This window comes from Erinaceus europaeus, chromosome 7 (genome assembly GCF_950295315.1).
Source record: "Erinaceus europaeus chromosome 7, mEriEur2.1, whole genome shotgun sequence".
NCBI lineage: Eukaryota > Metazoa > Chordata > Mammalia > Eulipotyphla > Erinaceidae > Erinaceus > Erinaceus europaeus.
The window spans coordinates 35220716-35231818 of record NC_080168.1 but is presented as its reverse complement, the minus strand read 5'-3'; positions in this window follow the sequence as shown (position 1 = coordinate 35231818).

The window sequence follows — 11103 nt, the reverse complement described above, 5'->3', positions numbered from 1 at the left end:
AAGCTTTCCCCCTGCTGGTGGGGATGGGGGCTTGAAGCTGGGTCGTTTTACATTGTAACATGTGTGCCCAACCACATGCATCACCACCCAGCCCCTGTAGCAAAATGACTTTACCCTGTTTAATGATAGGAAAACAGAGATGTTACTAACTCCAGATCATTTCACTGGATTTTTTTTTAATTCAGCACCAGCTAATGAATCCAGGGCCTCACATATGTGTGATATGTGAGAGACTGAGAGGCCTCCCATTGGAAGAGCAGATGAGAAAAAGAAAAAAGAGAGAGGGAGAACTGGACACAGAGAGAGAAGAGACACCACAGTGCCACGTCACCATTCATGGAGCTCTCATTGGCATTTAGCACTGGCCCATGTGGTGTAGGGATTAAACCCAGAACCTCACACATACACGGCATACACTATACCATGTGAACTAGCTCCTAGGCCCCTGACTTTTACTTTTGCCCCTCCAATATTTGGTTGAAATTCTGATATAATTATATACTCAATAAAACCTTCTTAATGAATACAAGGTTCTACATTATACACAAATGTCAAAAAGGTAACAGTTTGATAATTAGGATGAATCAAATTAAATAACTAAACCACAAGGCATTAGCTATGTCACAATGGAGATTTAAATAAAATGTTTCATTATCATTTTTAAAAGATTTTTATTATTTATTCCCTTTTATTGCCCTTGTTGTTTTATTGTTGTAGTTATTATTGTTGGATAGGAGAGAGAGAAATGGAGAGGGGGGAAGACAGAGAAGGGGAGAGAAAGATAGACAACTGCAGACCTGCTTCACCGCCTGTGAAGTGACTTCCCTGCAGGTGGGAAGCTGGGGGCTCAAACCGGGATCCTTACGCTGGTCCTTGCGCTCAGCACCATGTGCACTTAACCCGCTGTGCTACCACCCGACTCCCATGTTTTCATTATCTTAAGGACACAGGACTCACTTTCAGTTGTAGTTTGAGGTGAGGTACAAAATTGAGAAAGGTCTTGGAAGAAGAGGGCATTTAAGATGAACTATGACAAAAGCAATTTTAAAATTTGGAAATGCAGCAATTATGCAGAATTGGATAAGTTGCTCACTGATAATCTGAACTGTGACCTGCTGAGCATGTTGAGACAGTCCTAGAAAAAAGTTGAGAAAAAAGAGAAAAAGGAAAAAAAGAAAAAAGCAGCAGAGTTACACTAGGCTTTTTTTTCCTTTTTTTTTTTTAATTTATAAAGTAAAAATATCAGGGGCCGGACGGTAGTGAAGGGGGTTGAGCACACATGGCCCTAAGCACAAGGATCCCAGTTTGAGCCCCCAGCTCCCCACCTGCAGGTGGTGAAGCAGGTTTGCAGGTATCTATCTTTCTCTCCCTCTGTCTTCCTCTCCTCTCTCGATTTTTCTCTGTCCTATCCAACACAATCAATGGCAACAATAACAACAACAACATGGGAAAAATGGCCTCCAGGAGCAAAGGATTCACAGTGCAGGCACAAAGCCCCAGCAATAACCCTGGAGGCAAAAACAAACAAACATGTTGACAAGACCACAGGATAAGAGGACTACAATTCCACACGATTCCTACCACCAAAATTCTGTATCCTATCCCCTCCATTGGAAGCTTTCCTATTCTTTATCCTCTGGGAGCATGGACCCAGGATCATTATGGGGTGCAGAAGGTGGAAGGTCTGGCTTCTGTAATTGCTTCTCTGCTGGACATGGGCATTGACAGGTCTATCCAAACCCCCAGTCTGTTTCTACCTTTCCTTAGTGGGGCAGGGCTCCAGAGAGATAGGGTTCCAGGGTACATTGGTGAGGCCGTCTGCCCAGGGAAGTCAGGTTGGCATCATAGTATCATCTGCATTTTGGTGTCTGAAAAAGCATTAAGATATAAAGCAGAACAAATTGTTTAATAGTCAGGAACCTAAAGACAAGAATATAGCAGGTAAGATTTGGGGGTTTTCATTTTGGAAAAAAACTAGTAGGTCTATTTTAGGTATATTCCAAGGAGCTCATGACTTCACTAATTTTTGCCTGAGCCGGACAGTTAACATGCAGGTGGGCTAAAGGTATTATCTGGGGAGATGGTGTCAGAGTTGGAAATAGGACTAGAAAGCTGGATCAGGGAAGAGAGTAGCTCCCAAATATGGGGAAAGTATATAAATATTGTTAACTGTAAACCCCATTGATCTGATCTGGGGCCCTTATTCAGCACAGGAGCCTGTGTGACCTCTGCATCCCTGCAGGTCTCCACCAAGGAGTCAGTATGTGATTTGTATGACAACAATAGTCTAATAGAAGGCAGTAATGAGCAGAAGACAGAATATCAGAGCAACTATAATAGTCTCTAAGCAAGCAGTACTACCAAGTCATCTTTGATGAGTAGCAAAGTCTATAGACCAGACCTGGGTCACTTATTAGTTATGATCTTGAACATATTACTTAAACTCATAAACCCTAAATTTCCTCATTTCACAGACTGTTGTGGTTAGATTTATGTAACTAGATTACCACAGTACTTGGCATCTACCAAGGGCTGGAATTAATCAGTGATAGCTCAGCTGCAACTTATAAAACTTCAACTGAAATCAGTATGAATGAATAAGGAGCATTATTAAAGGGCCACTGACAACATCTAGATAACAGAGAGGTCGGAAATAGAGCCACCCAAGTACAGTCAGATGATCCTGGATGGTGGAACAAAGGCATTATAATGGAACAGAGAGAGTGTTTTCAACAAGTGGTCCACATGCAAATGTCCACTTGCAAAAAATAATCTCTAGAAAGATCTTAACTCAAGATGCACTATAGACAGAAATGTGCAAATGCAGAACTATCAAATTCCTTTCTAGGAATCATCTGATAACCTGACAACATCTATGTGACTTTTGGCTTGGTGATGACGTTGTAGAGAAAACAGCCACCTGTACACCTGTACCCAGTACCCTAAAAGCTACCCCAGATTTAGTATCTCTAACTTCGTTAGATGGTTTGCCATCTAAAATGGATGTAGGCAGTCCCTTGTGTTAGGAAAGATCTCACCAGGTTTGAAGAGTTGCGAGCATCGGAATTCAGTAGTGGGGGGCCAGGTGGTGGCGCACCTGGTTGAGTGCACGTTACAATGCAAGGATCTGGGTTTGAACCCCCAGTCCCCACCTGCAGGAAAAAAGCTTTGCAAGTGGTGAAGCTGTATTGCAGATATCTCTCTTTCCTTTTCTATCTCTCCCAACCCTCTCAAGTTCTGGCTGTCTCTATCCAATAAATAAATAAAGATAGTTAAAAATTAACATAAAATTAAAAGAAGTCAAACCTAGCTTAAAAAATAATTCAGTAATAGCCTTGCCTATATTTTGTTACTTTATTTAATTTAAAGTCTATGGTGTCAGAGATGAGAATGACTGTTCCTGCCTTTTTTTGTGGTCCATTAGCCTGTATGATAGTTTTCCATCCTTTCACTTTAAGTCTGTGTTTGTCTTGTTGGGTCAGTTGGGATTCTTGCAAGCAGCATATGGTTGGGTTGTTTTCTGATCCATCCTTCTAGTCTGTGCCTTTTAATGAGTGAATTTAAGCCACTGACATTTAGTGATATTATGGATTGAATGTACTGTACTGCCATAAAAAAAATTAGGAAAGCTATCAGGAGAGGGGATGGGATGTGGAGTTCTGGTGTCAGGAATTGTGTGGAGTTGTACCCCTCTTATCCTATGGTTTTTATCGGTGTTTCCTTTTTATAAATAAAAATTATATGAAAAATAATTCAGTAGTGGCATAATGTGGGATGGCAGCATAAGTAGGAATTGGTTGAGGTCATCATAGGTGCTATGATGGTAAGGAATCAGAAAGAAATATCAAGAAGTATGGACACAGTCCTAGAAATTCCAGGACTAGGAGAAATGAGGACTACAAAGAGAATGCAAGGGGTTTCTTTCTTATAGTTTTAGAAAGAGCTTAGAATAGGAATAATTGTTATTAAAACCAGGTTAGCTGGGGGTTTGTATTTTATGCTAATTCAATGGTTAGCATCTATAGTAATATACTAGACCTCACTTTGCTTTGTGCCCTATAGTCTGAACATCTTTGTACTTTAGATACTGACAGGGCCAAATAAATGGTCTTGATCTGTCTGTTCTAAAGTTGTAGTTGACTTAGATGTTTAAAAAGCTATATATGCACATATGTTTTTAGAGCACCTCAAACAGTTTTATCAGAGTTTTATCATCTTACAAGTCTGAGGTATTGATTACTTAGGCTAAATCAAATGTTTGTATGTAGAACTATGGGTTAGGCAGCTACAGAAATTGAAGTATTATATTTCTCCTCTGTCATGTCATATTAATAGTGACTTATGAGAATAAAAGGAAGAGGATAAGAGGGCTCTGAACTCCAGCTCCATCAGGTCCCAGAGAGAGAGGACAGAAAGGGGAAAGATATTTGGATGCAGTAATAGGGTTATATGTGGCTTGAAAGGGAAGAGAGATTGGAACTGGAAGAAAGAGGAGACAATTATGTACAAATGTAGACAGTTGTACAGATGACAGTTAACCCATATCTTCAACTTTGGGAGAAACACAGCAGTTTGCAGTCAAGGGACTTGGGATTCAGAACTCTGGTGGTGAACAATGTGGAATTATACCTCTGTTGACATATAATTATTTAAGATCAATATTGAATCTCTAATAAAATATTTTTTAAAAAATGCATAAAGTAGCAAAAGAAAACTAGGCAAAAAAAGTCATGAAAGAGAAACAATGGTTAGACTTCATTAAAATTAAAATGTCTGATTTGTAAAATATACTAGTTCTTTTTAAGATTAATTTATTTATGAGATAGAGAGGAGGAGAAAGAGAGCCAGAGAGCCACTCTGGCACATGTGATGCTAGGGTTGAACTTGGGACCACATACATTAAGACTGCAGCCTCCTACCCACAGCACCACCTCGTGGGCTATGAGAGACACTGTAAAGAGAACAAAAAGCTAAGCTGTAGACTTATTTTGTCAAGAGTAGTATTCAATCTGGTGGTGGGAATTGTGTACAGTTGTTCCCCTCTTATACTACAGTCTTGTTAATCATTATTAAATCAATAAAAAAGGAGAAAGAAATGCATTAACAACTTAAACATAGAGCTATATTCAAAATGTACATAGAGCTCTTAAATCTGAACAACAAGAATATAAACCACCCAATTTTAAAAGGGGCAAATGATCTAAACAGACACCTCACCACAAAGTTATAGTCAGCTAGCAAATAAGCATTTGGAATGAGAACTCATGTCAGCAGAGAATTACAAAATAAAACTAGATAACACCACCCATCTATTATAATGACTGAAATCTAAGACCCTGACAACACCAAATGCTGTGAGGATACAGAGTATGTCAGCAACGCTCATCTATCACTAGTGAGAATGCAAAATGTCACTTTGGAAGACAATGTGATAGTGTCTTACAAGACTAAACAAAGTTTTACCATCTAATCACATATAACCAACAATTACATTCTTAAGTATCTATCCAAATGACATGAAAAAAAGCTTTTACCTACATAAAAATAATGTTCATAGCACTTTCATTCATATTGGCCAAAACTCAGAATCACCAGAAACATTCTTCAATTGGTGGGGAAAAAAATTGTCATAATTATAGAATGTTACTTGGCAGTGAAAAGAAATGTATTGTTATGTCATAAAAAAGACATGAAGGAAACTTAAATGAATATTTCTAAGTGAAATAATTGAATTGGAAAAGCCCAAATGCTGTATGATTTCTACTCTAGGACATTCTGGAAAAGGCAAAAATATGAAGACTGTAAAAAAGATCAGAGGGGGAGTTGGGTGGTAGCGCAGCGGGTTAAGTGCACATGGCATAAAGTGCAAGGACCAGCCTAAGGATCCCTGTTAGAGCCCCCGGCTCCCCACCTACAGGGAGTCACTTTACAAGCGGTGAAGCAGATCTGCAGGTGTCTATCTTTCACCCTCTCTGTCTTCCCCTCCTCTCTCTCCATTTCTCTCTGTCCTATCCAGCAACATCGAAATCTTAAAAAAAAAAAAAAAAAAAAAAAACAGAGGTTCCAGGCTTCAAGTTCTAAAACTAGGAATTTCTTTCATTTATTTATTCATTTGTTTTTTTTTTGTCATCACCAAGGCTTCTTTGCTCTGAGATGATTTTTGGAGGGAGGGATTCAGGGAGGGAGAGAGAAAGAAGGAGGAGGAAAATGAGGAGGAGGAAGAGGAGAAGAGTGAGAACAAGAGTGAGGCCACAGCACAAAGCTTTCTCCAAGACAGTGGAGGCCGAGGTTAAACCTGGGTTGCACACATGACAAAGGAACACACTATCCAAATGAGCTATTTTCTGGCCCTCTTCCATTCATTTATGTCTATTTGTTTTAATTATTTGGTAAGTGTGAAAATTTTCCTCATATGTCAGGAAGAATGAAGGCCCTCCTCCTACCAAAAGACTTGGCTGACGGTACTAGCTCAGTTAGTTATGAAGCCTTGAAGAATGACTATGTTGAGTGACAGCAAAACTGTTGCTGGTTATAACTTAAAAAAAGAACCCAGCTGCCAGGTGGTAGTTAAGTGCGGGTTAAGTACACATAACACGAAGCACAAGGACTAGTGATAGGATCCTGTTAGAGCCCCCAGCTCCCCACCTGCAGGGGGGGGTCACTTCATGGGCAGTGAAGCAGGTCTGTAGGTGTCTATCTTTCTCTCCCCCTTTGTTTTCCCCTCCTCTCTCGGTTTCCTCTCTGTCCTATGCAACAACGACAATAACAATAATAACAACAAAGGCAACAAGGACAACAAAAATGGGGAAAATGGCAAATGGCCTCTAGGAGCAGTGGATTCGTGCAGGCACTGAGACCCAGCGATAACCCTGGAGGCCAAAAAACAAGGGGGGACCAGCCAGTGGTGCACCCAGTTGAGTACATGTTACAGATATTTGTGCCATGTTACATGTACCAGGACCCAGGCTCCAGCCTCTGGGCACCATCCGCAGGGAGGAAGCTTCACAAGCAGTGAAGCAGTGCTGCAGGTCTCTCTCTCTCATTTGTTTCTCTTTTTAAATTAATTTTGTTTTTAAATTATGCTTATTTATTGGATAGAGGCAGCCAGAAATCAAGAGGAAAGGGGAGACAGAGAGGGAGAGAAACAGAGAGATACCTGCAGCCCTGCTTTTCCCCTGCAGTTGTTGACTGGGGTCTCAAACCCAGGTCTTTGCACAATTTAATATGTGTACTCAACCAGGTGCACCACCACATGACCCCCTTCTTCCTTTTATGTTTTTTGTTTGTTTTTTATTAGTGATTTAATATTGCTTTGCAAGATTATAAGATAGTAGGGGTATAATTTCACAGCATTCTCACCACCAGAGTTCTATATCCCCATCCCCTCCATTGGAAACTGCAGTGATTCGCACAAGTCACAGATATGGGTTGGCTTTATATCTATCACTATCTATATATATCTCTCTATATATATATTTTTTACAATCCTGCCTTCATTTCCTTTCTAAGTCACACCTATGCCTATTATTACCTCCAAGTGTCCTTTCTTTTTTCCTCTCTCTCAGATAAGAGAACTAATGCCTCAGGTGTTTTCTAGATTTGCCTCTCTTTCAGATATAAAAACAAGATTCTTAGTGACAGATATTTAGGGTGCTGGTGGAATTGGGGTCCAAAGCCCTCTGGCCATCTTCACCTGTCACTTTCCCCTCTAGGAGTATAGACCAAAATTCTTTTTGGGGTGCAGAAGGTGGAAGGTCTGTCCTCTGTAATTGCTTCTCCACTGGACATGGTAACTGGCAGGTGGATCCATACCCCCAGCCAGTTTCTATCTTTCCCTAGTCAGGTAGGGTTCTGGAGAGGTGAGGTTCCAGGACACACTGGTGAGGTTGTCTGCCCAAGGAGCTCAGGATGGAATCATAGTAGCATCTGCAACTTGGTGGCTGAAAGGCATCAAAGTATTAAGCAGGGAAAAATGTTTAATAAATAGGAACCAAAAAGTAGCAATAGAGCAGATGAGAATAGGAACCTTAGGGTGGAAAGAGGCTAGGAATGTTTTAGGTATGTTCCTAAGAGTCCACGACTTTAGTAATCATTGCCTGAGCTTGACAGCTAATGTGCAGATGGACTAGAAATGTTGTCTGGAAGATGTTGTCAGAGATAAGAACAGAACTAGAAAGCCAGATTAGGGCAAAGAGTAGCTACCATACTTGAAGAAAATATATAAATATAATTGACTTTTTACTACATCAGTCTGACCTGGAGCCCATGTATATTCATATTTAGCAAAGAAGCCTATATAACCTTTGCATATCTGTCAGTCTGAGCTCAGTTCATAGTCACAACTCAGAACATTCTAGGCTGCACTCATTTCAGGACCCGTCTTCCTCACGTGGCAGAGTTGGCTGACCCAGTCTCCCTTCAGACAGTGGGGCAATCCCTACCATTGCTGTTCTATAGTGAGGGTGAGATCCTGTAGAGGACCACAAGAGGGATTGTGATGATATTCCTGATGCATGTGATCAGTGATGGTAGAGAGAGGGGTCTGAATAAGGGAAGGCCCATAGTATCTATGGAGAAATCCAAGGATTCTCTAATGAGTTCCCCAGGTGATAAGGTGGCTTGGTATTGGCAAAAATGGCCATCATTAAGGGAGCCAGTCTCTTGCCCTTTTCCAGCTTTTGTAATCTCTTATTTGTCTAAGGAGTTTAGATTTTCTTCTAGTTGTTAAAACACTTAAGGTCATTTTTCTATCCAGGCAGGAACTACAGGGTCTGGTCTTAAGTTAGGAAGGAAATAGATCTAGGGCTTTAGTTGGGTCTAAGTTAATCTCAAGGTTTTTTGTTTTTTTCTGTTGTTGTTTATTTTTCATTTACTAGTTTGATGATTCTAATAAAGGTTGTCATAGGGACATTAATTGTTCTTTACTTGTTATATATCTTTTGCCAGTATACCTCTTGGCCAATTATATACAGTGTTTCTTCTAAAGATTATCAAGGGATGATGATAATGCTGAGGCCCTGTCTCTCTATCCCTCTCAAACTACCTTTCCAATCTTGATTTCTCTTTGTCTCCACCCAATAAATAAATAAGAAAATATTTTTAAATGAGCCAAATTAAAACATTTATATGAACTTACTTTCATATAGTTGTAGACTATATGAAGTAGTTGTAAAAATATGAGAAAGCCTGAGTAGTTTTTACTCATGCTTCTAACAAGAACATCTTAAATTACTAGTGTAATTTTTCTTAGCCTTGTCATTTAGCCTTAGTATTAATATTACAGCTACTTCTTTCCTTGAATATTTGTGTCATGGGCTTTTATCTATCTTTTTACTTTCTTTTTTCTTTAATTTCTTTATTGGGGAATTACTGTTTTACATTCGACAGTAAGTACAATAGTTTGTACATGCATAACATTTCCCAGTTTTCCATATAACAATACAACTCCCACTAGGTCCTCTGTCATCTTTTTTGGACCTGTATTCCAGAGTCTTTTACTTTGGTACAATACAACAACTCCAGTTCAGGTTTTACTTGTGTTTTCACTTCTGATATTTTTTTCAACTTCTGCCTGAGAGTGAGATCATCCCATATTCATCCTTCTGTTTCTGACTTATTTCACTTAACATGATTTTTTCAAGGTCCATCCAAGATTGGCTGAAAACGGTGAAGTCACCATTTTTTATAGCTAAGTAGTATTCCATTGTGTATATATACCACAACTTGCTCAGCCATTCATCTCTTGTTGGACATCTGGGTTGCTTCCTAGCAACCACTAGGTTTGTAGTTTTTGAATTTCTATCAAGCGTGCTTATCCTTGCTTAAGGGAACACTTTTGTTGTCTACTTTAGAATCTTTATCACCTCCTGCTGGCATCTATTGGCTGTGATTTTCAACTAGTTTGACATTAGTCATTCTCAGTATAACAAGGGTCCCTCAAGTGAAACCTGGGATTCTTCATATTGTGTGATGGAACTCTCTATCTTATTAAGCATTTGGTTTTAACTGACTTTATGTGGTATCACTGACAAAGGTGAAGCATTTCTGCCTTTTTGCTGCCTATGAAGGTGGAATGAAGGCAAAAATCCAGATTCCTCACTGGCCAATTTTCATACCATATGGGAAGACGGGACTCCTTGTTAGCACTGAGTAAAGACAGAGACTCTGCCTCCCCACATGGCCAGTAATGACACTGTGGTAGAGGTGGCCTCATTACTACTAGGCAATGGTAAAACTTTTGGCTTTCCACTGGGCCTCCCTAGTAGGTAATGGCCTTCCCATATGGTACCCATTAACACTACTTAGAAGGAAAAGGTCTGTTACTTATGAAGGGAAAATGGAAGTTTCTACTTGGCTTTCTCCTACACCATTTTGGCAGGGATGTTGAGATGCCTCATTATGGTCCCAAGAGGTAAAAGTTTAAGCTCCCCACTCAGAGTCTTTGTTGGTGTGGGTGTGGGTCATAGTTTCTTCTGTGATTAGCTAGAACAGAGCTGCTGTTTCCTATTTTGTGAGACTTCTCCTTTCTTGTTCTTTCTTTTTTTAATATTCTTACATTTCTGGATTCCTTAACCCGATTCTGAAATATATGAAGCAATGAGAAAACCTGGATTATGTACTATCATATTGTTCCCTGAGTCTCAAGGTATTTATTCACTCTGCTTTTTTCTCCTCCACAGTCAAAGAGGGAGAGAAAGAGTGAGTGAGTTAAAGAGTGAAGCACATGACAAGATTATCCAAGTGAGCTATTTTGTCAGCCTCTGTTTGTTTTATAAATAATGCCCTGGGTTGGCTGTTGTAGAACAATTAGAAAACATTATTTAGTACATTTTCCCAGAAGCCTCTAATGAACTTTTGTAAATTTCACTAAGGAACTCTACAACTAGAATGCTAAAAATACCATCTTGTTGTTCCTAACTGTATGTGAAAAGATAGTAAAATAAAAAAGATGAGCTAAAGAATAAAATGGCCAGCTTCCAATTTTTTCTAGAATAAACATAGAGGGTTTATGACTTGTTAAATTAGAAAGTTCAGAGTTTCTATTTTTCAATCTCTTCAAGTAAAATATAGTTTGGTAGTATACATAAAATGAAGAGTGTCAAT